The 24,990-nt window shown below is 34.7% G+C and overlaps 1 protein-coding gene across 2 annotated transcripts in view; it reads left to right on the forward strand.

The window, feature by feature from the left end:
• MNAT1 (MNAT1 component of CDK activating kinase) overlaps window positions 1-24,990 on the forward strand; it is a 204,417-nt gene that overhangs the window by 129,552 nt on the left and 49,875 nt on the right. The window lies entirely within an intron of this gene.

Genomic DNA, 24,990 nt, shown 5'->3' on the forward strand with positions numbered 1-24,990 from the left:
CCAAAACAACAAAAAAACCCTGTATGCGTCTTCAATACCAAAATTTTGAACGTGACTCTTAGTATTATACATATGCAACTGGAGCCTCCAAGTTCATGACTATTAAAATGATAGATAATTCGCTAATCTGCTATTTAGTAGATCTTATTATTTCTTTAGTTCTATATTTTCTTAAGGTCCTACATCTTCCAAACATGAAGCTAAGGAGATGTGAAACAAAACCTTAAAACCCGTTTGAGTCTGAGATAACAGATTTACTAAATAATTTGTGTTAAGTGCTAAAATTGAAGCTCGAGATAGACAATATAGGGTTTCATGATGTAAAAAGTTAATAGTGTTAAAGACGTTGGTTTCTTCTCTCTTATTGGGTTAACAAGAGCCAGATCTTTAAAATAAGTTTTCTTAAAATCTTTACTTTTATTTTAGTGAAGACAAAGTATTTAAAACTATTCCTTTGTTACAGGGTTTTTTCATTTTCTAATAGTTTTGTCATCAAAATTACATTTGAAAGATTATGGAAATGGGCATAATAACAATGCACAAGTAAAATGTGTGACAACAGTTAGTGCCATAATAAACAGTTAATGCCCATAACAGTTAATGCCCATAATAAATGGGCATAATAACAATGCACAAGTAAAATGTGTGACAACAGTTAGTGCCAAGGATAGAAGAGGAAATAACTTGTTGTAATGTTCTTACAGTGTACCGGAAGTGGCATAGTTGTATCTGGAAATAGATTGTAGTAAGTTAAAAATGTTTAATGTTAACTCTCTAGCAACTGCAAAAAATGTGGGAGGGGGAGGGAAGAGGGATGGTTAATTAGTTTGTAGCAGAGAAAAATTATGAAATCATAAAAAATATTAATGAAAAGGAGAACAGGAAGAGAGGGTGACAAAAATAAAGAAATGAAGCAATTAAGAAATAACATGGTAGTAGATTTAGTCTTAACTCTGTAATTACCTTGCATAGAAATGTTCTAAATCAGCACTAACCAATACAACTTTCTGAAATGATAGAAATAGTTTAGGTTTATGCTGTCATGTATAGTAGCCCTCAGTTTCATGTTTCTGCTGAGCACTTGAATATGTCTAGTGCAGTTGAAGAACTGAATTTTATATTTTATTCAGTTTAGTTTAAATAACCATGTATGATGAGTGGCTCCCATATTGGATAGCACAGATCTGAATATTCTAAGTAATAAGCAGAGATTACCAGATTATACCAAAAATAAGATTTATTTTATGTTTTCTATAAGGAACTGGCATTATATTTAAAAATATAGTTTCTCTGAACTTTCCAAGTTTCTCTGTACTTGGATCTATAATTTGTTGTTTTTTTGTTTTTTTGTTTTTTTGTTTTTTATTTTTTTATTTTTTTTTTAATTTTTTATTTTTTATAAACATATATTTTTTATATACATATATTTTTATCCCCAGGTCTGTGAATCACCAGGTTTACACACTTCACAGCACTCACCAAATCACATACCCTCCCCAATGTCCATAATTAATTTGTTGTTTTTATTTTGTAAATATCTCAACCATTATTTCTTCACAGATTTTTTTTTTCATCAAAGGAATTCTTTTTGATCTTGCTATTTTTATATCTAGCATTTCCATATCATTCCTTTTTATAATTTTCATCTCTTTTCTGAAATTCCCTGTTTATACATGTTCTCTATCTTTCCCCCCCTAAGTCTTTTAACTTTAAAGTGCCGCTTTGATATCCAACATTTCTTGGTCTGGTTCTGTTGATTAGTTTATGTCATGATGATAGATTTATTTTTCCTGCTTTCTTGTATTTATTATAATTATTGTTTGAGTATTGGATATTCTGTGTGACAGAACAGCAGAAACTGAGATTTATTTTTTTTATTTTTTATTTTTTTTAAAGATTTTATTTACTTATTTGACAGAGACAGATCACAAGTAGGCAGAGAGGCAGGCAGAGAGAGAGAGAGGAGGAAGCAGGCTCCCTGCTGAGCAGAGAGCCCGATGCGGGACTTGATCCCAGGACCCTGAGATCATGACCTGAGCCGAAGGCAGTGGCTTAACCCACTGAGCCACCCAGGCGCCCAGAAACTGAGATTTATACCCTGAAATATTTATGTCCTTTTTTTCTGTCAGGGCATTAGGATAGAGAATTGAGTATTAAGTAGATAGTTTGATTTTAGTTTGGGTTTTGTTGTTCAGTTGTTGCTCATAGGCTTCAACTTCTTCCAGATAGTCTCTTGCCACTTTGAGTCTAGTATGAGGGTTGGAGTGCTGGAGGGATTTTTCAGTCTTGCTCCAGTCTGTTTTCAGCAACAGGCTCTGACCACCTAAGCCACATAAGGGTTCTCTCTTGGTGCTCCTCCCCAGCCACAGACTGCTTTTTCCTCTTGGAGTAAGTTTTGTGATGGGAACAAGGGGATTTCTTAGTTCTCCTGTTCCAGCTTTTAGCCTTAGGTGGTCTTGGGTACCAGAGCCTCAGGGTAGGGCTTTCTTGGTGTATCTGTCTCTTTCCTAGAGGTGAACAACTTTTGTTTCTTATTTTGGAGAGCAGGCAGGTTTGCTTTTCCTCTCCCAGCCCCACAACTGAACTCTCTTATGTTGGTAGGCATGGGAAGTGTTGGCTGTAAGACAGTTTTTTGTACCCCTCCCTCCCTGCCCACTTTGCATCATTGTGTTAGCACAGGTAAGAATTGGTTTCTTCCCTTTCCTCAGTAGCTGTAAGGCTTTTGTCTGTGTCAGTATAGAGTTGAGGAGGGCGACAGAAGGTTTTCTACTTTTCCCCCAGTGGCAGCCAACCTTTGCCTTTCCCAGCAGTTGAGTCCTGGCTGTTTGTTTGTTTTTAAGTTCATTTTCTCTTGTATTGAGTGTTCTGTTATTGCCAAATTTTATTGGGTCTTTTCAATGGACTATCCCCCTTATCTTCCTCTTTTAATCTGCTACGGTGGTGCTGTTGCTATATATATGTGTGTGTATTTAACTAACTCTTAGAAATTTGTATGAAATAGATGTAGCTTGCTTTTTTCCCAATAATTTTGAGTAAATTGTTAAATTTAATAAACATTGGCAACTCTTCTGATTGTTTGGATCCCTTTTTGGTTTCCTTTTGCCTTTGCCATTATGATTTAGATTTTAAAATGTAGGGTAAGTGTCCATTAGATAAGATATAACCATAGCATTTGTACTTTTCCCAAATTTTTTGTACATGAAATCTTATTTGAACCTAAATAAAGGAGGCTGGATCGTGTGTGTGTGTGTGTGTGTGTGTGTGTGTGTGTGTGTGTGTGTGTGTTGGTGGGTGGGGGACTTTCATTAACCATTGAGTATTTAGAATACAGTTAGTTCCAGAATTTTTTTTCTTTTTTTAAGATTTTATTTATTTATTTGAGAGAGAGAACACATGTGCATATGCACTGGGGTTGGAAGGGGGCTCCTGGCAGAGGGAGAGGGAGAGGCAGACTCCTCACCAAGTGGCAGGACTCCATTCCAGGACGTGGAGATCAGGACCTGAGCCAAAGACACACTTAACTGAGTGAGCCATGTAGGTGCCCCCAGAATTTCTCAAAGTAGACTTTTGCTTTTCTCAGCAGAGACTATACATATATTCTGTCCCACAATAGTTACAAGGCAGATTGTTGTGATTTCAAATAAGCATGTATGTTTAAGTTAATAAACCTTGATGGTAATCGTTTCTTTTAGCCATTGGTGGCTAAGTAGTGTAGGAATTTCTAGATCATCAACATTGATATCAGAATTGCTAAAGAAACAGTGACTTTTTCCTGATTTAGAACTATTTATCTATCGGGAAAGAATTCATCCCACATCTCTTTAGCCTTCTACCTTGAGAAAGAGATTGTATTCAATACAGACAGCTTTAGTGTTTGGAGCTTGGATCAGCTCAGGCAGTCTTTTTGGTAATGCTCTGACCTCATACTGAAACACCTGCTAAAATAAATTCTAAATTGATTTCTTATACTATTAGTTCATTTTCTCTTCTGGAAATATTATTTGAAGCTATGTGCTATCTTATTTTTTCTTATTAAACTTTATAAATCTAAGGATATATCTTTACCTAATACAACTTTCAGAAACATTTAGAGAGAAACTGAAGAATTTGTTCTGTGAAGTGACTTTTAAAAAAATGATTTATATCCTCAAAGGTGCTGCTTTTAGGGTAGAAGGAATATAAGTTTAAATTGACTAAAGTAATAATAATTATACATCTGTCCTAAAAGTTGTCCATGTCTTGCATTTAAATAAGCCCCATTTATCCCTTTATGGCGAGATCTCCCCCTTTCCCCAGTCCTCTAGTTTCTCTTCCTCTCTCTTTTCCTATTACAACAAAATTTTCCATTTTATATTATGTTATCCTACAGAGGGAACAAGATCAATTTTTCTAGAGGCAAACAGAATTAATTACTTATTTTTATTTTCTTTTATCTGCTTTGAAATCTGTGTGACTTGGTGAAGTTAAGAAGGCTACACTTTGCACTTTCACTTTAGCTAGTGCAGAAGTACAGGTGCCAGCACTTTCAGAATAATTTTAATTATATATTTTGGGGAGCAAGTGATTTAAGATCTTGGGTAGCATCGTGTCTCCAAAGAACTACATTTTTTTCCACAATATATAACTTTGAGAAAGGGTGAAATCAAAAGTACATTGTCATGAAATTTTTGGAGTTTTTTTCTTTTACTAAGAACTTCTTTACAGTTAGTTAAACTTGAGAAGCAAGTTTAAATGAAAATTTTTCATTCAAGAGGGTATTATGAAGGTATAATTGTAGTTCACATTGGACTGGTAGTACTCTTCTGGTTTACTTAAGGCAATATGTAAACAAGTTTATTAATTCTCTGCCAGTGGGAGAATGCTTTGGGAAAACTTAACTGCTAATTGAAATTCCCTAGACAATGGCTTTCGTGGTTAGTCTAGTATTCTCATTGATTGGCACTCTGAGACTGTCTTTTTAATAATCAACTGGATTTCTAGTTAATATTTTACTACCCTCCATCCAAAGATGAGTTATTTCCTTAACTGATATAAATTATGAGTGCTTACCAATTTTGTTCATCAGTTTCACATTATTTAATCAGATACCTCTACTGTTTTAGGAAGATGGAAGTGATTTATTCAATATGAGCTTTTCATTTGTGAGCTTATTATAAAAATGAGGAAAAACTTGTTTTATAAGATGAAATAGGATCTTTATGATCTCTTCTATTAATACAACTGATAGAAGTGTGTGCTATCAGTTATGATAGCTTTATTTTTAAATAAATCTTAAATCTTTTCAAAGATTTTTTAAAAATTTTATTTTATTAAAAGATTTTATTTATTTGAGAGGGACAGAGGGAGAGGGAGAGAGAGAATCCCAAGAAGACTTCATGCTGAGTGTGGAGCCCCATGTGTGGCTCGATCTCACTAATCATGAGATCATGACCTGAGCTGAAATCAAGAGCTAGATGTTTAACTGAGCCACCCAGGAGCACCTTAAGATTTTTATTTTTTTATTATTTTTAAAGATTTTATTTATTTATTTGACAAAGAGAGAGAGAGAGATCATAAGTAGGCAGAGAGGCAGGCAGAGAGAGGGGGAAGCAGACTCTGCTGAGCGGAAAGCTGGATATGGGGCTCAATCCCAAGATCCTGAGACCATGACCTGAGCCGAAGGCAGAGGCTTAACCCACTGAGCCACCCAGGTGCCCCAAGATTTTTATTTTTAAGTAATCTCTACATCCAGTGTGGGCTCGAATTTACAACCCCAAGGTCAAGGGTTGCATGCTATACTGACTGAGGCAGCCAGGTGCCCCAAGTTGTGAGAGCTTTAAAAAACAGATTTGAAGTCTGATGATTTAAGATCTTGAGAGCTTCCTTACCAGATGCTAAGATTAGTTAGCTATTACTGCATAATCAATAGTGAAAAAATGTGTGACAGTAATAGTTGTATTGAATTGACTTAGTTAACTAGAAACTAATGATAATTAGAAGATAGTTTTTTGTTTGATTTCTATCAGCACCTATTAATTTTGTTTTCTTGTGTAGCCATAGAACGTCTTAATAAAACCAACCAACCAAAAGTAGCTAACCTATTAACAGATCCATTACTATTGGCAAAGAAAGCATTTAGAAGTGTTCATTCATGAGGAAATAGGATAGGGTATAGTCCTCAGAATAGAAGATCTACCTTCACAGTAACCTTGGAGATGCTTTCATGACTTTTCTTTTGTCTTAAGAACTGTATTTTTTTTTCCCAATTGATAAATTAGAACTTTAAATATTGAGAATTTGAGATAAGACATTGAACCTGTTCTATCAAATTTTTTGTTATAATACTGTCTCTCTTCTTAAGGACTTCCCCACTGTTGCCATGGAAGACTAATATATCAATCTGGTTATGTCTCTTTGGTTTTAATGTATCAGTCTGGTCATGTCTGTTTGTTATTAATATCTTTCAGTAGCTCATCATTACCTGCACAATCTGAACCCTGACTTTATATTCCTATACCCTACCTCCTTATACTTGGTGTTTCTTAAGAACCTTATGGTGTCTCACATATTTTTGTGTTGTTAAACATGCTGTTTCCTTTCCTTAGAATTTTCATATTGTCTTTATATTTGTGGCATAGTCCATCCAGTAATTTCTTTTCCTCTTACCTCCTATGTGTGAGAATTTCTTTTCCTCTTTCCTCCTATGTGTGAGTTGTCTGTTTATTCCCCATTGTCTCCTTTTTTTATTGGGATAATATTGTTTGCCTTTATTTATTTATATGAGTCAGCTGTGTAATAAGGATATTAACTCTTAGAATCTTAAATTCTATTTTATTTAGGGTGCCTGGGTGGCTCAGAAGCCTCTGCCTTCTGCTCAGCGGGGAGCCTGCTTCCTCCTCTCTCTCTGCCTGCTGCCTCTGCCTGCTTGTCATCTCTGTCAAATAAATAAATAAAATCTTTAAAAAAAAACTATTAAAAATTCTATTTTATTCTTTTTTAAAAGATTTATTTATTTATTTTGGGATGGGGGGTGCAGGGAGAGACAGAATGAGAGAGAGAGAGAGAGAATCCCAAGCCAATTGTGCACTGAGCACAGAGCCCAACGCAGGGCTCTATCCTATAAACCTGTGATTATGACCTGAGCCAAAGCCAAGAGTCAGATGCTAATTGATTGTGCCACCCAGGCACACCTCATTTTTTAAAATTCTTTTTAAAAAAGATTTATTTAATTATGAGAAAGAGCGAGTGCATGAGTGGGAGGGGCAGAGGGAGAGGGAGAGAAAATCTCAGACTCTGCACTGAGCATGGAGCCTGATGCAGAGCATTATCTCACCACCCCAAAACCACTAAAACTAAAACCAAGAGTTGGGTGCTTAACTAAATGCACCACCCAGGCACCCCTTAGTTTTTTATTCTTACATTGTTTATGATATGCAGTAGTTTTAATTCTGAGCAATGGTTGTATTGATGATGTCCTATTGACTTTCCATTGTTCTTCCACTAAGGAACTCCTAAACCAACATGAACTTTATGTATATTTATATTCTAATTTTTGCGTGGCTTCAGTTTTTTATCTCATCACTAAATCCATATGGAATTTATTTTGTTTATAAGGAACTATAAATGAATCTTTTTTTTTTCGAAATGGTAAACCAATTGGCACAGACCAGTATGTCTAATAATACTTTTTTCTATTCATGTGTTTTACTAATATAGTAAGAGTTTTTCTCCACTGCCCTTTCTTTTGCATTAATCTGTTTCAGGTTTTTTTAACAGTATCATATAATTACTAATTTAAATTCATGATATGTTTTAATATTAAGTGATGCATTTATTTTTCTTTTGTGTATCAAATTACCACAAATTTAAGTGGCTTAAAACAACATCCATTTTTATCTCATTCCTTTTCAGTGTTTGTAAGTCAGCAGTCAGTGTATGGGTTACCCAGATCCTTGAACCTCAAGTGTCGCATGGTTGTAGTAAAAATGTCAGCAGGTGCTGTGGTTCCATGTAAGCAAGGCTTGGTGGGTGGGAGTTGTCTTCCAAGCTTTTATACTATTGGCAGAATTAAGTTTTTCGCAGATGTCAAACTCACGGTAGCTTTCATCTTCAGTGCCAGCAAGAGAAAAATCACTTTGAATCTCTTCCTTTTAAAGGTTACTTACCTGATTAAGTTTGGCTCACCTAGATAATTTCCCTTTTTATTAACTCATAGTCAACTGATTTGAGATCTTAACTATATCTTCAAAATCCCTTTTGCCATATAATCTCAGGAGTGAAATCCATCATATCAACCCATGGGGAAAGGATTTTTGCAAGGATGCACATAAGGAAACCTCAGAATTCTGCCTACCATGGTGGGACAAGTCTTCCTTTGCTATTTATCTTTTTCACAGTAGTCTTAGCATTTTTATGCATTTATTATCCCAAGTAAACCTTGTTGGCCAAAGCAGCAAATTACTGTACAATTCTTTCAAGTTTTCTATACATTTGGAAAATTTCATAATAAAGTGTTGTGAAACAGGTAAACAAACCAAAGCCCGCCAACTACTTAACTAAGAATAGCCATTCTTCTCACTACTTAGATAATAACCAAGCACAGCTCCTTTTGGAATTTTATTTGGAATTGCTTTAAACTTATAAACTGATTAGAAAAGAACGGGTATTTAAAATTCATTGAGTTTTCATATATCTCACTTAAAAATTAATTTTTATTATAGTTTTGATACTGTTAGGAAATTATTTTCATTGTGCTTTTTGATTCTTAAATATATTTTCATTTTGTGTGTGGCTGCTTTACTGAACTCTTAATTATTTTCTTCTCTTAGGTGAATGTCTGGGTTTTATTTGGAAGTGAATCATCTGAAAAAATGAATTTTTTCTTTTAAATGCTCTGTGTCTGACTTCAGTTTTGTATTTTGTTGAATTTGGCTAGAACTTCTTGACCTGGTGTTATCTGGTTCTGATAGCTGCAGTTTCTTGTTTCTGATGCTTCCAAGTGTTTCATCAGTGATTTTTCTTACCACTTTGGAGAAGCATTTTTTTAAGTCACATTGAAGAAATTGCTGGGTTTTGGTCAAGGTTATGAGTTATCTAAAAATGAAAAAAGGTGTTTGTTTTATCTTTGTTTGTGATGCTGTCCACCTAAGTTTATGTTAGTTTTATAAAAAGTGTTAAGGATATTGAAAAACCAAAGAATATGGAAAAATTAAAAAGTCACAAAAAAGACTGCAGTATGTATGTGTATATAATATATGATATATGTCATATTTTGTAATTATGAATATAATTACAAAATTAACTTTTTTTCACTGGCTGTGACAGGAAAATGTCTTTAGTATCTGTTTTTCTTGGCATTTGAATTAGAAATCAACTCACACATCTAACATGAACCTTTATGCTTAAAGTTCTTGTCTGGCTCTAGTCTGGTAAGTTTTAAATCTTTTTTATGCATTCATGGAAAAAATATGTTTCTGGTTGAAGCAGTTGTCAAACACGCTTCTCTCATCGGCAGTCAGACACAGGGCAGCTGAATGAGGCTGTTTAGTCTAGAGTAAATGCTCACGAGATTATAAGGTCACTGAGGAAATGTAATTATGCAGTTGTTTCCAGAATAGTTTTTTGTAGTAAGGACTTTAAGACTATTAAATCATAATATTAATTAAAATACATATATTTAAAAATTAATCTTAGAAAACAACACTAAATAAACCAAATTATTTAGTTTAAATAATAAAATCATAACAAATTATTCCAGTGAAATATAGTTTTAATTCAGATTTTTGCAGTTTACTATTGGAATTTGGTCAGTTCTTCCCAAATCATTATAAAATTCAGTAGAACGAACACACACACACACACACACACACACACACACAAATATAGTTGTTTCCATTGGAAAATGAAATCTTACAATATTTAGCCCATGCTAATTGAGAAAACAGTTGGTTATTTAACAATTCCTTTACTTTTGTTTTTCATTCAGTTATGGAGTGCCTTCTGTGTAGCAATTACTCTTCTAGGTACTAAGAAAATAGCAGTGAGCAAAACAGAGAGAACATCTACTGTCATTCTGCTGGGGTGAAGCCAACAACTAAAATATACTAATGAATCTTTAGATGGTAATTAATGCTTCAAAGACAAATACAGAAGGCTAAAGGGATAGGTAGTGATTGGAAGAGAGTGCTATTTTTACGTAGGTACTGATAGAATCTTTTGTAGGAAGATATTTGAACAGACATGAATTAAGCAAAGAAGCCAATCATGTGATATCATGGGGAGAGTCAGAATGAAGTGTAACTGTAAAGATCCTGAGGTGGGAGTGTGTATGAGGAGGAGAAAGCAGGCCAGTATCTGGAGCAGAGTGAATTGGGGAATGGTAGGTGATGAGATCAGAGTGGTAGCGGGTTTTTTAGGTAAGGAGGCAGGCTGTGCTTAGTTAGATCACATAGAGTTTTTAAGGTAATGGCCAAGACTTGGGCTTTTACTTTGAAGGAGATGGGAAGTCATAAGAGAATTTTGAACAGTGTGTCATGGAACTTACGTTTAGAAAGGGTAATTATAGGAGAATTAATAGGATGAAAACAAGAAAACTTGCAGCAGTCCTGGTTAAGATGGTAGTGACTTATATACTAAGATGGTAGCAGTGTAGTTGCTGAGAAAACGGTCAGAGTATGGATATAGTTTTGATACAGAGACCAGAGAATTTTTGATGGATTAGATATAGGGAGATAGAAAAAAGTTTTCCCCAAAGTTTTTTAATCTGAGTAACAGAGCTGCCATTTACTGTGATAATGGAGACTAGGGGGAGGAGTTCTTTGAGGCAGCGTAATTGTGCCAATTGCTTTAAGTTACTTATCAAATATCATTATTAAAAACTATTTTGAAAAAATGTTTTTAAAGAGACTGTAAGAGTTGGAGAAAAACCCTAGAGATAATCTGTAGGAAAGTGAACTGTCTTGAGGCCACTATAGACAAGTGAGGCCAGAGAAGAAAACTCTTCCCTTAGTCACATCACTGGTTCATGCAAAGCTAGGACTAGCTTTTTACTTTGAAGGAGATGTGAAGTCATAAGAGAATTTTGAACAGTGTGTCATAGAACTTACGTTTAGAAAGGGTAATTATAGGCTACTTTTATAGGGTAATTTTAGGCTACTTTTTCTCTGTTGCACTGCATACCTTTGCCATGTACAGAGCTTTCAAAATCTGAATGAGCTTTTTAAAATTTTGCTTTTAGATTATTATAATTTCAGATAGTATATTAAGGGCAATGAGTTCAAGTTATGTAGCACCTTTATATTCTCAAAAGATTATTCTTTTCTAAGCATAAGGCAAGTTCTCAGTTTTCATTCAGCATTTTTTTGTGTATGTGCATGTGAGCAAAATAGGATTGAGTTGGGCAAAGTGACTCACAAGCTTTTGGGGTGGAGCATAGGTAAAGGTGAGTTGATACTGGAAGAGTTACAAGGGTGAGGCGTTAGGAATAGTCTGTCCCAGGTGCAAGCAATAAGGACTTGAATATTCTGTCAAGAAATTTAAAAAATAATAAAACCAGTTGAAAGTCGGTCTGTTTTCTGTCACCATGTACTAGCAGTTCTAAACAATGTCTGTTTTCAAATACTCCTTCCTTAAAAAAATCTTTTGTTGGTCCAAGTTCTAAACAGTTGCTGTTGTTACTTTTGAATTTAACAGTATATATGTAAATTTTCAATTAGTACATCTTTATTTTTTGTTTTTTAATAACACTGTATTGCACAGAGAAGTTAATTCAGAGAACTCCCAGTTTTATATGGTCAGCCCTACACTCCACATCTCACCATCTCCAATACCTATGCACTCAGCTATATTAAGCCTCATTCGAGAGTGAGTTTGTGAGGTTTTAGAATCCTTTCAGATTCATTCGGGCAAAATTTTTATTTCCAACTCCCCTATTCTACTATAATTTCCAGAGTTTAAGTATTAGATTTGGAGTAAATGTCAAATAGATTGATATAGCTCAGTGATTGTAAATATGAAAAAATAAAACTTAAGTTCTTTGAGTATTTATTTGTGTTTAAAAGCTTTTCAACAGGGGTACATCTGGAAGGTGTTACTAGAATCAGTCCTAAAGAAACAAAGACATGAATAGTACTGCAGTTTTTGTAATTTATTGTGAAATAGATATTTTATGAAACTATCAAAGTCATCCTTATCATTAAGATATTTCCTAGCTATTTGGATATCTGTTGCTTCAGGAAAGAAACTGGAAATTAAAATTAACTGAACATATTCTTCCTTGTTTATGAGCAAGATAAACTTTTTAATTGAAATATAATTAACATTTGGTATTGTACTAGTTTCAGGTATACATCATAGTGATTCAGTATTTTTATACATGACACAATAATCCCCATGCTAAGTCTAGTTAACCATCTCTTTCCCTGCAAAGTTATTACAATATTACTGACTATAAGACCTATGTTCTGCATTATATCCCCATGACTTACTTATTTTTTAACTGGAATAAGCAAAGATAAATTGACAAATCTGGTCTTACTGTATACTGAACACAAATATGTGGAGATCAATTTTAAATTTTTATTTTTAAAATATTTTTCTTTTCAAATTTTTATTTAAATTCTATTTAGTTAACGTATAGTGTAATAGTTGTTTCAGGAGTAGAATTTAGTGATTCATCACTTACCTGTAGCACCCAGTACTTATCACAAGTGCCTTACTTAATACCCATCACCCATTTAGCCCATCCCTCATCCCTGTTCTCCATTACCCTCAGTTCTCTGTCATTGAGAGTCTTTTATGGGGGGTACATGGGTGGTTCAGTCAGTTAAAGCACCCAACTTTTGATCTCAGTTCAGGTCTTGAACTCAAGGTCATGAGTTCTGTGTTGGGCCTTATGCTGGATGTGGAGCCTACTTTGTAAAAAAAAGTCTCTTACGGTTTGCTTCCTTCTCTCTCTCTTTTTTTCCTTCCCATACGCTCATCTGTTTTTGTTTTTCAAAACTCCATATATGAGTGAAACCATATGATATTTGTCTTTCTCTGACTAACTTACTTGGCTTAGCATAATACACTCTAGCGCCATCCACATTGTTTGGCAAGATTTCATTCTTTTTGATGGCTGAGTAATATTCATTATATATATATGTGTGTGTGTATACACACACACACACACCCACACCCCCCTTATCTTCTTTATCCATTCATTAGTTGATGGATATTTGGGACATTTTGGGCTCTCTCCATATTTTGGCTATTGTTGATAATGCTACTGTAAGCATCAGGGTGCACATACCCCTTTGAATCTGGGTTTTTTTTTTGTATCCTTTGGGTAAATAGCTAGTATTGCTGTTGTTGGATTGTAGGGTAGTTGTATTTTTAACTTCTTCAGGAACCTCCATACTGTTCTCCAGGGTGGCTGCACCAGTTTGCATTCCCACCAACAGTGTTAAGAGCATTCCCTTTCTCTGTTTCCTTGCTAACACCTGTTGTTTCCTGTGTTGTTAATTTTAGCCATTCTGACAGGTGTGAAGTGTTATGTCATCGTGGTTTTGATTTGTATTTCCCTGATGATGAGTGATGCTGAGCATCCTTTCATGTGTCTGTTAGCCATCTGGATTTCTTCTTTGGAAAAATGTCTATTCATGTCTTCTGCCCCTTTCTTAACTGGATTATATTTCTTAACTGGATTATTTCTTAACTGGATTATTTGTGTGTTGGTGTTGAGTTTGATAAGTTCTTTATATATTTTGGATACTAACCCTTTAGCAGGTATGTCATTTTTAAATACCCTCTTCCATTCCTTAGGCTGCCTTTTAGTTTTGTTGATTGGTTCCTTTGCTGTGGAGGAGCTTTTTATCTTGATGAAGTCCCAATAGTTTGTTTGTGTAGGTCAGTTTTAATGAACTCATCAACAAATTTGCAGAGGTCAGAGCTCAAGCAAAGTATTTTGAGTCCATTATGTACTTAGAAATATTTTCATGTTTTTGAAAATTAATATATTTAATGAGTATTTTCTTTTCTTTTTTTCTTTTTTTAAAGATTTTATTTACTTATTTGATAGACAGAGATCACAAGTAGGAATAGAAGAGAGGCAGGCAGAGAGAAAAGGGGAAGCAGGCTCCCCGCTGAGCAGAGAGCCCGATGCAGGGCTGGATCCCAGGACACTGGGATCATCACCTGAGCTGAAGGCAGAGGCCTTAACCCACTGAACCACCCAGGCACCCCTAGTGGGTATTTTCTTTCATCTGTTAGTTTTTACCCTCTTTTGTGATATAAATTGTATTTTTATTTTATATTAGAAATTTTTTACTGGCATAATTACATGTACAAAGTCTAATAAAAGAAAACTCTCTGTGTATTTTCTGCATTGTTACTCTCCTTTTATGATTATTACAGAAAATGGTTTTGTTGTGTATAGAAGTAGGCATGGTAAAATATGGATTTGCTCTAGTTATCCAATATTCTAGGTATGTAACTGATTGGTAAGAGTTGGTCCTGAGGACAGGATCCTGTGTCACATGTTTCTAGGACCAAAGCGTCTTGTCAATTTAGGCTTAAAAATGAATTTTTCATATTTGGTCTTATTACTTTGAGGAAAATGTGATGACTTAGATTTTGCTTTATTTGAGGCATATTATACTCAGAGACTGAGATTGTATTTGCCAATAATTTATTTTTTAAATAAAGGTTTATTTTGGAAATTATAATTTATAATAATATTCACAAGTCAATGGTATATAGGATAATGCCTCTTAATAAGCCAATAAAGAAATATTCGAGGGGCGCCTGGGTGGCTCAGTGGGTTAAGAAATATTCGAAATCAGTGATAAATTAATTACAGTATTGTTTCAGGCAAAGGAGAAGTGAAAGAAATAAGATTCATATTTAGTTGAGGTTTACCTTTCTATGAGTTGGTTCTCAGAAGAGTCAGTCAGTCTTTCCAACTAAGATCTAGGTATCACCTGCTGGCTTAGGTCCCTTGCTGCTGTAGCATGTAGTGAATGGCATTGGTGTTGGCATGCAGGGTGGGCTGTTCTGAAAGTTATTATTCTAGGGACTATTTACACAGTTTACACCACTGCCTATGATGAGTCGCCTTGCCAAGGCAGGAACAGATGTCCCTTCCCTTCCTGGGAGTGCTGCATGGTTTAACACCATTGCCAACCAAGAGGAGCCTGGTTATGGCAGGAGCAAGTATCTCAAGTATCTTCAATCTTTGAAGAGTTCTTTAGATCAACAAAGAATAGCTTTGTCCAGACTGATCACTCCTCAGTAAGACCTCACAAACTCTTGGTATTTAAAGTTTAAATGTTCATTACATTATTGCTGCTCTTCCATATGTTACTATCAGTAAGTCTCCAGCAGTGCCTGTCAACAGTTGAGCTATTGAGTACTTAACCACCAGAACAGGTGTCAGTGACAACATCCCAACACTGCTTCTTCAGTGTAAACAAATTTGCCCTTAGATCAAAACAACTTAAGTCATAAACAAGTGGATTTGAAATCATAACAAACCAATATACAACAGTTTAAAAAAAAAAAGTAATGGTCAGGAATTAGATCTTACTTAGGTCAAAAACTTGTGGTTGTTGAATCTGGAAAACAAATGGATATGCTTTTGGGGAGCAGAATAAACATGGCTGATTAAAGAAAAATTTTTTTAAGGAATACTGTTTTTGAAAGGAAAATTGACAATAAGATGGTACAATGTGGATCAGATGACCAGGCAGGATTAGACTCTCTTCATGCTGAAATGTTTTGGTGTGGGGAAAAAAATGCTGATTGGTTCTCTGAAACTTTGATTATTTATTTACTGAGAACAAGGTACTATTTCAGGTAATTTTTCAAAGCCAATGAATTGTTTTTCTTAGATACTGTATACCTCAGTATAACTTTTTTTTTTACTCTGCCCAGCTTCTAAATCTTAGCTTTTTTGGGTTATATTTATCTGTATATTTCTGAATAACACAGTTCTGCAGCAGTTTCTTGATTACTAATTTTAGACTTGTCTCTTCACATCGCAATGTGAGAGGTAAAGATTTAGCCCTCTAAAACTCCTTCCTGCGGCGCCTGGGTGGCTCAGTGAGTTAAACCTCTGCCTTCAGCTCAGGTCATGGTTTCAGGGTCCTGCGTTGGGCTCTCTGCTCAGCAGGGAACCTGCTTTCCCCGCCCTCTCTGCCTGCCTCTCTGCCTACTTGTGATCTTTCTCTCTGTGTCAAATAAATAAATAAAATCTTTAAAAAAAAAAAAAAAAAGAAAGAAACCCAACTCCTTCCCTGGCTTTATTTCAGTCCCCCCATTTTGTCTCAATAGAGTTAGTCATGCTTTTTAAATTGAATCAGTATTCACTATTTCCATGGTGAATATGTAAATACTATTTTCAGTTGAGCCACATATAAAAACAGTGATTTTGTTTCTTTAGCTTTCTCATAATAATGTTGCCTGTCCTCATTTTTTCCCCCCCTTTGGACTTAATCAACATCTTGCCTACGTCATCAAACCCTAAAATCATCTTGACTTTTCTGAGACTAATGGATATGAAAACAAAACAGAATATCACCATTTGTCAGTGTCTTTCCTACCTTAGCAAGCCCTAAAGCTATCTTACCCTTTCTGTGGCTAAAAAATATGGAAACAATAGAATAACTATTTGTCACTTCTTTTAACCTTCTTACTCAGTGTAGATGGCACTTCAGTGCTGTTTTTGTTAACAACTTAGTCTTTCCTGCCCTCATGTTTGCCAGTGTTGTAGGCATGCAATCTATCTGCTTTGCTAATTTATGATGGGTAACATCTGGGCTTATGGGATAGCTGCTTTCTAAGTCTTTAAAAAATGTTCTGCCAAGGAGTGATGAGCTGTCTTCAGATTTAGAGAAAATTTGGTCAACCTTTTGGTTCAGTTCAATTAATTGTTTATTTTTACATCATCTCCTTTCTTCCAAATACCTTAGGATATACACTAATACTATAGCAAGTTAATTATGGTACACAAACATCAAAGATAAAGAAATGTTGACACACATTCTTTCAGCAAAATGACAGAGTTTTTGTTCCATGTTATATATTGTGGAATGAAATCCATCCCATTTAAAGAAACTAAATGGATGAGGGTATAATATTTCCTGGAGTGCCTGGGTGGCACATTTAGCATCCGACTTTTGGTTTTGGCTCAGGTCGTGATCTCAGGGTTGTGAGATCCGGCCCCGCTTTGGGCTCCGCACTTTGTGCAGAGCCTACTTGAGATTTTCCCTCTGCCCCTCCTGTTCATATGCTCTCTCTTTACAATAAATGAATATATCTTTTGTTTTTAAAAAGAGAAAGAATATAATATTTCCTTTTTGTCCTTAAAAATATACCCTTTGGTGACTCCAGCTGGGCATCAGGAATCTGTTTTGGGGTAATGAAAATGTTCTAAACTGGATTGTGTTGATGGCTTTACAATTCTGTAATTTACTAAAAATGATTGAATTGAAATTGAAATTTAGTAAATGATTAAGACTACATTGATAACTCACTGATTTGGGGGTTTGAGAAAATTACCTAGGGTATTTTAATAATTCTCTTAAGAAATGATGCCAAGGGTGCCTCAGTCGTTAAGCGTCTGCCTTTGGCTCAGGTCATGATCTGAGGGTCCTGCGATCAAGCTCCATCCACATCAGGCTCTCTGCTCAGCAGGGAGCCTGCTTCCCTTCCTCTCTCTCTGACTGCCTCTTTTCCTACTTGTAATCTCTGTCTGTTAAATAAATAAATAAAATCTTTAAAAAAAAAAAAAAAAGAAATAATGCCGGAAAAAGATGTAATAATTTGAACAATGTAGTATAAAAACTGAAGATTGATATGATAGTTGTGATTTATTTAACTATTCTTTGGTTGGTTCCATCATCTTTTGTTTGTTGTTTTAGGTGGTTTTTTTTTTTTTCTTTTTTTAAGCGTTGGAGGGAATAATTGAAATAATTCCTAGGGTTATAAAGCTATAATGTACTTCTATATATAGTAAAAATAAGGTCAGTAAGATCCCATGATATATCTTACATTAATAAAATGGTTTAGTGAGCTTACATGGTAATTTCATTATGACAATTTAAAATTAAATTTACTCTATGTTTAAGCAGTTTACTGAGGTATAGATGACATACAGTAGACAACATATATTTAAAATACACAGTTTGGTGAGCTTTGACATGTGTACCATCAAGATACCTGTCATTCTCAAAAGACTGCTGGTGTCAATTTGTAATTTCTCCTTCACACCTCTCAGGCAACCACCAAGGAAATTGTCGTATACTTTATTGAGCTGTATGAGTTCGTTATATATTTTGAATATCCACTCTTTATAGGATGTATGATTTACAGATGTCTTCTATTTAACAGAAGACAATATAACAATTATTAATTATTAATAAATGATTATTATAAATAATAATTGTTAATAAATAATAATAAATATAAAATAAAATTTAATATTTTGTTTTGTTGATGATGTCGTTTTCTGTGGAGATGCTTTTCAGTTTGACACGGTCCCATTTGTTATTTTTGCTTTTGTTGCCATTGCTTCAGAAGCTTACCACCCATGTCCTCTTGTAGGAATGTTATGGTTTCTGGTCTTACATTCAAGTCTTTAATCTGTTTTGAGTTAATTTTGGGGTATGGTGTAAGATAGTAGTTCAGTTTTCATTCTTTTGCCTTTGCTGTCGATTTTGCCCATTTCTTTATTAGATTTGTTTTCCTACTGAGTTTTGACATTTTGTATATATGCTATATTCAGATTTTTATATATTCTGTTTATCAGATACATGATTTGCAAATTTTCCTCGTCCATGGCTTTTTTTTTTTAATCTCTTAAGTGTCTTTAAAACAGAAGCTTTCTTTGATCAAGTGTAGTTTATCAATTTTTTTTTCTTATATGGATTGCACTTCTGGTGTTACATCTAAGAAATTTTTGTTTAATACTAGTTCAAAATAAAATTTCCTGCCTTTTCTTCCATAAGTTTTGTATTTTAGGGGTTAATATTATTTAGCTGTGTGATCTACTTATAGTTTATTTTTGAATATGGTAAGTATGATTTGAAGGATTTGTTTTTTGCATATGAATATTGAATTGTTTCCATACTGTTGAAAGGACTATTATTTCTCCATTGAATTGACTTTTCACCTTTGTCAAAAATCTGTTGTCCATAAATGTGTAGATCTATTTTTCAACTTCATTTTGTTCCAGTGGTTTGTTGATCCTGATGCCAAAACTATGTTGTCTTGATTGCTATAGCTTTTATAGTAAGTCTGAACATCAGTTCTCCAGTTTATTTATTTATTTTTTTACAAAGTTGTTTTGACTGTTCTGGGTTCTTTGCATTTCCATGTAAATTTTAGATTTAGTTTGTCCATTCCTACAAAAATACGCTGCTAGTTTTTTTTTAAACAAACATTTTATTTTATTTTATTTTATTTTATTTTTTTTAAAGATTTTATTTATTTATTTGACAGAGATCACAAGTAGGCAGAGAGGCAGGCAGAAAGAGAGGAGGGGGAAGCAGGCTCCCCACCGAGCAGAGAGCCCGACGCGGGGCTCGATCCCAGAATCCTGAGATCATGACCCGAGGCTTTAACCCACTGAGCCACCCAGGTGCCCCAACTTTTTATTTTAGAACAGCTTTGTATTTATAGAAATATTGCAAAGATAATACAGAAAATTTATACCCCATATAATTTTCCTGTTATTAAATACGGTTAATAGTAACATGACATATTTGTTATAATTAATGAACCAATATTGATACAGATTTAGTAATTAATGTCTGTACTTCATTATGATTTTCTTTGTTTTTACCTACTGTCATTTCTGTGTTCTAGAATTTCATCTAGGATACCACATTACATTTAGTAGTTATGTCTCTTTAGGCTCCTCTTAGTTATGACAGTTTCTCAGACCTTCCTGTTGCTGAGGACCTTAATAGTTTTAAGTAGTGGTCAGGTATTTTGTAGAATGTCCTATTATATGTTTAATGTTTTTCTCATAATTAGACTAGGGTTATATGCTCTTTCGAGGAAGACTGTAGAGATAAAATGCCATTTTCATGACTTCATATCAAGGGTACATGCTGTCAGTACATCTTATTAGTGTTGGTGTTAACATGATCATGTAGTGTTTGTCAGCTTTTTCCACTGTAAAGTCACTCTTAATCCCTTTTCTTGCACTCTTTGGAAAAAAGTCATTATGCACTGTCCATATTAAAAGTGTGGGGAGTTCTGCTCGATTTTCTTGAGGATGTTGAATCTACATAAATTATTTGGAATTCTTCTGCATTGGAGATTTGACACTTTTCCCCCATCTATTTATTCAGTCTTTTCTTTTTTTTTCCCCACCACTAAGGACTCGTGAGTGAACATTTTACACTTTGGATTATAGTCAGGTTTTGGCCACTTGAGGTGTTTTAGTTAGCTCTAGTGCCTAGTTGTCATTCCCACATCATTGTGTTCTTTTTTTTAAAGTACTTCTTTACTTTCTGGCACTAAAAGATGCCTCAGGCTCATCATATACATTTCTTGACCCAGTTCTAGAATCAAACGTTCTCCAAGAAGCCTTGGTCTCTTTTATTAGAGAAATAGTATTAGAAACTAATGTCTGTGCTGTATGTATACTTGTGTTACTGGGGATCATTGCTTCTAAATTCTATCAGAAGTTGACTGGGATTGTATTCAATCAGTAGATCAATTTGGAGTGAATTGGCTCTATTTTAATAATAGAGTCTTCTGATACAGGCAAAAGACATAATTTCCCATTTATTTAGTCTTTAATTTCTCCCACCAGTTTTAATGTACATATTTTTTGTATATTTTTGTCAGATTTATCTCTATCTTATATATTTTTTAAAGTTTTTGTTTAAATTCCAGTTAGTTACCATATAGTGTAATACTAGTTTTAGGTTTAGGTATAGAGATCCAGCACTTACAAAGAACCCCAAGTACTCATCACAATAAGTGTACTCCTGAATCCCCATCCCCTGTTCAACCCATCCATCAACTGATGAGTGGATAAAGGAGATGTGATACATATATTTTAATGTTATTGTAAATGACATTTAAAAATTTTTTTCAGGGACGCCTGGGTGGCTCAGTTGGTTAAGCAGCTGCCTTCGGCTCAGGTCATGATCCCAGCGTCCTGGGATCGAGTCCCACATCGGGCTCCTTGCTCAGCAGGGAGCCTGCTTCTCCCTCTGCCTCTGCCTGCCATTCTGTCTGCCTGTGCTCACTCTCTCCCCCTCTCTCTCTGATAAATAAATAAAATCTTTAAAAAAAAATTTTTTTTTTCAATTTATAATTGCTTTCTTCTGGAATGAAGGAATAACTACATTTTCTGTGTTAATCTTACAGCTTGCAACCTTGCAGAACTCACTTAGTTCTAGTAGTTTCTTGCAGAGTCCACTGAGTTTTTTGTGTGTTTTACATGTCCTTTGCAAATTTGCTTTCATTAGGAACATAAACATTTAGGATTCTTATAACCTCTTCATTTATTGGCCTCTTTATTATCATGGAATTATTCTCTTTATTTCTGGTAATATTCTTTGCTATGAAATCTAATTAATTTGATATTAAAATAGCCACTACAGCTTCCTTTTGACTAGTATTACATGGTGTGTTATCTTAACATGTAATAAGCTTTAATTGTTATTTTAAAATGAATTAATATTTTCTGATTTTTTAGTTTCAACTTTTCTATAAGATTTATTTATTTATTTGAGATAGGAGAGGGGAAGGCAGAGAGAGGAGGGGGAGCGTCCCAACCGTGCTGTGCACTGAGCTTAAAACCTGACATGGGGCTTAGTTTCACGACCTTGAGATTATGACCTGAGCTGAAATCCAGAGTCAGACCTTTTAACCAGCGGCACCATCCAAGTGCTCCATTTTAATTTTGAATGTAGAAAATACAGGTATGTATAACCTGCCTAAACAGAACCTCTTTAAGAGTCCTCGGTAATTTTTAAGAGTGTAAAGAGGTCCTAAGGTGAAAAAGTTTGAAAATTACTGATCTTTTTTTTTTTTTTTTTCATTAGATAATGCAACTTTTGTTGTAATCATCTGTTCATTCGTTTGTTCATCAGATGTTCATTAAACCCAGTTTATTTTTAGGAAATAAAAACAAGCATATAAGACATGGTTTTGTTCATCAAAGAACTCTTGATATAGAAGAATTGAGGGATATGATGATGGTATGTGAATGAATAGGATACAATGCATTGTGTGAGATATATGCTCTCATAGTGTCACTGTGCCTAGCACAGGGTTAAGCAGCATAGATTTAGTGTTAAATATACCTGACTTCAAATCTAAGCTCTGTAGCTTAGCTATGAGAATCTATCTCTCAGGATTGTTTTGATTATATAGCTTAATTTATAGTATTTAAGGCATAGTACTTTCAGTACTTAGAAAACATTCCATAATTTCTAACTGTTGTTGTTGTTTTGATAGTAAAGGTTTTATGGAGCAAGGAAGGAGAGGTATAGGTCACATCTGGCTTTAAAGGCAAGGGAAAGGTTCATGGAGGTGGACACTTGTTGAATTGAGTCTAATTTTGGTTTACCAAGATTGTGGGCTAGTTAACATAGGCAAAAGGAATGCCCCATAGTAGTTGGAATGATAAATTACTAGTAGGAATAATGTCATCTCTTCCTCTGTTAATTTATTAAATATAGGTATAGTAATTTATCAAATATAGAGGTAGTAATTAAACCAATCTATTTAAAGTTTATTATCACATTAACCTTTTAATGTAGAAATTAAAAGAACATACTTTAGAGCTACATTGGTTGGGTTTAGTCAATACTAGATTTTTCATTGATTAGTTCCCTTGGCAGTTTGCTAATCTCTCTGTGCTTTGTTTCCCCATTTTCAAAATGAAGATAATATTAGTGCCCATGTCAGAGAGTTGGGAGGATTTAATGAGTTAGTAAATGATAAATTCTTACAATAATACCTGACACGTGGTAAGTACTATAGAAATACTAGATATTTGAATGATAAATGCTACCATTGGAATTAACATTTGTTGCTGGGAATACTGATGTAGTGAGCTCTGTTAATATTGAACTGAAACTCATTTTTTAAAGTTTAAGTTCAGCTTAACTTTGTTGATGGATTTTGTTTTTCTTTCTCATTTGATTGTCAAATTGCATTTTCAGGCCAAAGATGCTTTAATATAAAGACACTTGTTAAATTATGTAAACTAGGTCATTTAATTGATCTGCATGATCTGTATCAATTTTTTTTCAAAGTGAAGTTTTGTTTTTAATCTCAGTACTATTTCAGTTTCTACAATCTTCTACTATTTGTTAAGTATAATGATTTTTTTTTTTTTAAAGATTTTATTTATTTGACAGACAGAGATCACAAGTAGGCAGAGAGGCAGGCAGATAGAGAGTGAGAGAAGGAAGCAGGCTTCCTGCTGAGCAGAGAGCCCGATGTGGGACTCGATCCCAGGACCCTGAGATCATGACCTGAGCCGAAGGCAGTGGCTTAACCCACTGAGCCACCCAGGCGCCCCAAGTATAATGATTTTTAAAGATCTATAAAGAATAATTATACCCTAGAGTTTGTTTTTTCTAAGTTTATAGGTAAATGTTAAAATATATAATTTTAACATACCTATGAGAAATATTTTCTAGTCAATGGAATGTGACAGATAGTAATCAGGGAATGCTTGTTAAAGACTTAAACAGATAAGTAGTAAATGAGATGACTGTGCTAGGAGGTCTTTGTCATTTATTTTTTGCTTGTTATTTGTTGTAAAGAACACTTAATGAGGGACGCCTGGGTGGCTCAGTTGGTTGGACAACTGCCTTCGGCTCAGGTCATGATCCTGGAGTCCCGGGATCGAGTCCCGCATCGGACTCCCAGCTCCATGGGGAGTCTGCTTCTCTCTCTGACCTTCTCCTCGTTCATGCTCTCTCTCACTGTCTCTCTCAAGTAAATAAATAAAATCTTTAAAGAAAAAAAAAAAAGAACACTTAATGAAAATTGTTAAGTGTTTTTAATTTTTTATTTTTTTATTAACATAAAATGTATTATTGCCCCAGGGTACAGGTCTGTGAATTGCCAGGTTTACATACTTCACAGCACTCACCATAGCACATACCTTCCCTAATGTCCATAACCCTGTCCCTATGCCCCTCCCCCTGGCAACCCTCAGTTTGTTTTGTGAGATTAAGAGTCTCTAATGGTTTGTCTCCCTCCTGATCCCATCTTGTTTCATTTATTCCCTTCCTACCCCCCCAAACCTCTCATGTTGCCTCTCAACTTCCTCATATCAGGGAGATCATATGATAATTGTCTTTCTCTGATTGACTTATTTCGCAAAGCATAATACCCTCTATTTCCATACATGTCATCGCAAATAGCAAGATTTCATTTCTTTTGATGGCTGCATAGTATTCCATTGTATATATATACCACATCTTCTTTATCCATTCATCTGTTGATGGACATCCAAACTTTCCATAGTTTGGCTATTGTGGACATTGCTGTTATTAACATTTGGGTGCACGTGCCCCTTCGGATCACTATGTTTGTATCTTTAGGGTAAATAACCCAGTAGTGCGATTGCTGGGTCGAAGGGTAGCTCTATTTTCAACTTTTTGAGGAACTTCCATGCTGTTTTCCAGAGTGGTTGCACCAGCTTGCATTCCCACCAACAGTGTAGGAAGGTTCCCCTTTCTCCACATACTCGCCTGCATCTGTCATTTCCTGACTTGTTAATTTTAGCCATTCTGACTGCTGTGAGGTGGTACCTCATTGTGGTTTTGATTTGTATTTCCCTGATGCCGAGTGATGTGGAGCACTTTTCCACATGTCTTTTGGCCATCTGGATGTCTTCTTTGCAGAAATGTCTGTTCATGTCCTCTGCCCATTTCTTGACTGGACTGTTTGTTCTTTGGGTGTTGAGTTTGAAAAGTTCTTTAGAGATTTTGGAAACTAGCCCTTTATCTTATATGCCGTTTGCAAATATCTTCTCCCATTCTGTCA

This window comes from Mustela lutreola, chromosome 7 (genome assembly GCF_030435805.1).
Source record: "Mustela lutreola isolate mMusLut2 chromosome 7, mMusLut2.pri, whole genome shotgun sequence".
NCBI classification, from domain to species: Eukaryota; Metazoa; Chordata; class Mammalia; order Carnivora; family Mustelidae; genus Mustela; species Mustela lutreola.